This window comes from Canis lupus, unplaced genomic scaffold (genome assembly GCF_048164855.1).
Source record: "Canis lupus baileyi unplaced genomic scaffold, mCanLup2.hap1 Scaffold_334, whole genome shotgun sequence".
Lineage (NCBI taxonomy): Eukaryota > Metazoa > Chordata > Mammalia > Carnivora > Canidae > Canis > Canis lupus.
In genome coordinates, this window is record NW_027326557.1 from 24128 (window position 1) to 27507 (window position 3380).

The following is a 3380-nucleotide window of genomic DNA, read 5'->3' on the forward strand; positions in this document are numbered from 1 at the left end:
CCCTATGAAATGGAAACAGGCAAAAGTTAATCCACTAGCACACGTTGGGACAGGAAATTTGCTGTCTGTCTGGACTGGTAAGGGAAAAATTCTCCCATGAGAAATTAAAATTATACCTGTTAATAAAATAGTTTATTTTAAAAATATAGTCTATTAATAAAAAATAAATATTATCAATATCATATATCATTAGGAATCGTAAATTAAAATAAAAATGAGATACCACTACTACATACCTATTAGAATAGCTAAAATCTAAAAAACTAACAGCATCCAATGCTGCAGATAATGCAGAGCAACAGCAATGCCCATTCTCTCTGGAGAGAATGAAAATAGTGAGGACACTTTGGAAGACAGTTTGGTGGCATCTTGTAAAACCAAACATATTCACTCTATGATGCAGCATCACACTCCTTGGTATTTACCGAAATGAGTTGAAAACTCATGTCCACACAAAAGGCTGCATACAAATATTTATTTGTAATTGTCCTAAACTGGAAGCAACCCAGTAGGTGAATGGATAAACAAACTGGCACAGCTAGCTATACAGCAGAGCATTCATTATCAAAACAAAAACAAAAACAAAAAAACAAAACAAAACAAAAAAACGATTGAGCTACAGAAACACATGGAGGAAGCTTAAATGCATATTGCTAAGTGAAAGAAGCCACTTTGGGTAGGCTACATAATAGAGGATTCCAAATACATGACAATTTGGAAAGGGCAAAATGATGGGAAACAGTGAGAAGATCAGTGGTTGCAAGGGATTCCGGGGAAGGGAGGAAAGGAATGAATAAGTGAAGCACAGGTAAACCCATTCTGTATGAAAATGTAATGGCGCATACCTATCATTATGCATCTGTCAAAATCCATAGAACTCTACAAAACAAAGAGTGAAACTTGATGCAGACTATGGATTATAGTAAATGACACTGTACCAATATTGGTTCATTAACTGTAATAAAACTGTTACACTGGTGCAAAATTTTAAAAATAAAACTGTATAATAAGGCTGGAGGTGTGTTATATATGGGACTCTACATACAATCTACTCAATTATTCTATGAATCTAAAACTGAACTAAAAATAAAGTCTATTAATTATTTTTAAACTTAAGAGTAGGCAATTAAGAATAAAATGAGCACATTCAAAAGAATTAAGGGAGTAAAATGGGCTTACATAGATAAAAGTTAAGAAAAGAATAAAAGAGAGGCAAAAAAAAAGTATGGTAAATAGAGAATGCACAATATGATGGTTTAAAGATCTGCAAGTATATCAGCAAGTACATTACCTGCCAACAAAATACAGTCTTCTGTGAAAGAACTAATTTTAAAACTGGAAAAATAAAATGACCTAGTGCTTTGAGAGATTTTTTAAAAAATATCCTGTTATTGGAAGATAGAAAATAAAGATATGGAGAAAAATATAACTGGAAATAGCAAGCAAATGAAAGCTGATACATCATTATCAATATTGGAAAGTAGATTTTTGGGTAAAAGGAGAGTCATGACTTAATGATGAAGGAGCCATTTACTAGGAACACAAAACAAAATTAAATCTATATGTATCTAACAATACAGGCCCAAATATATAAAGCAATCATTGATAACAGGTCAAAGAGAAATTTAATTTGCAATAATGCATGCCTTTCTGTAAGAGTAATTCAATAAATCAGGCAAATGTAGATGATAGGGTCATTAGTGGCTCAGTCAGTTAAGCGTCTGCATTGCCTCAGCTCATGATCTTGGGATGCTGGGATGGAGCCCGCATTGGGCTCTCTGCTCAATGGCATGTGGGCTTCTCCTTCTCTCTCTGCTTCTCCCCGGTCCCCTCCCCCTACCACCTGCTCATGTGCTCTCTCACTCAAATCTCTCTCTCTCAAATAAATAAATAAAATCTTAAAATAAAAAGTAGATGATAGAGTTCAACATTATAAATGATTGGTTTGGTTGCCTGTACTACACTTGATCTCAGCCAAAAGGCCGAGAAGTGATTGCTTTAATTGCTTATAGAAAGAACAGAATGCATTTATAAAATACAAATTCTTCTCAAGAACACATGGAACGTTGATACAAATTGACTATATACTATGTTGTAAATATCTGCATGTCAGTTTCCGTTAGATCAACTTTTTAATAAAAAAGTCCATACAATAGAAAGAGATTGATAGATTTAAAAATAGATTTTAGAAACTACAAGACATGTTTTTAAGCAATTCATAGTTCAAATATGAAATTATATTAATTACATTATATAAAGTTTAAGAAATTAACAAGTATTGGTTAAGTTATTGGTGAGAAATTCTCCCACCACTGATTGGGATGTAAACTGTCAGAGCACTTTGTGTAATGAATAGGCAATATATAAAAAAGATGAAGGTACACATACCCTCTAAGCCAACAAAACCACATTTAAGTTCATACATAGATAAAGTGTCATTCATGTGTAAAAGAACACACATAAAGATAGTTCTGAAGCATTGTTTCTAATAGCAAAAAATACAAAACAATGAAATGTAGTTTATTAATTAATGGATACATAAATAATCATGTACTTATAAAATGGAAAAGCATCAATTGTCAATATTAATGAATTCCCTTGATCAAGTTTACTTTTTTAGATCTTACAAGCCAAGCTATCAGTTGAGGGTATTATATAGGTACTTATGTAGTTCCAGAAAAAATTTCCATGTGGGTGGTTGTTTTTTTTTCTTTTAATTCAAAATATAGTAGTAAAAATTAGGTACTACTTTATTTTATTTTGTAATACAAGTCTACTAATGAGAAAAATAGGACTCCCTTTATGGGGTAAAATTTCATCTAATTGAGGTTCAAAGTTAATGTTTCATATCATCAAATTGATTGCAAATGTTCATTTGGAAAAAAAAACTTTTTCAGTTTGAAGGCTGCACAAAAACAGGTGGTGGATCAGATTTTGGCCCCTGGGCCATTGTTTGCCAACCTCTGAACTGGATCAATGTATCAGCATAACAGTGAGTGTAAACACATCTTGGTACCACTTATGCAAGCTATTTTTTTAAAAAACCAGAACACTGTTATTATTTATGGACATATATAAGTAGTCTAAGTACAAAAAAGCATGAACAGGAGGGTATATACCAATGGTAGGACAGGGTCGGAATGCAATATTTCAGGTTAAACTAATGAATCCAACATTTCAATACTTAGAATGCCTTTCTGGGCTCCAGATGTACACTCCAAAAACTGCCTGCTGGATAGACCAACTGGGGTTGGCCACAGGAATTTGGAATTGGATGTATCCAAAAATAAATGAATCATTTCCCTCTCCCCCACCTCTTCCAGGGCTTCCTGACAAATTATTCTCTTACTGACCCTTTAGGGTTTATCTCAATAAATACC

The 3380-nt window shown here is 33.0% G+C and overlaps 1 pseudogene; it reads right to left on the bottom strand.

Annotated features, from left to right (window-relative positions):
• Nucleotides 1-1866: 1866 nt before the first annotated feature.
• Nucleotides 1867-1994, bottom strand: LOC140629896 (U2 spliceosomal RNA; annotated as a pseudogene).
• Between the last annotated feature and the right edge of the window lie 1386 nt (nt 1995-3380).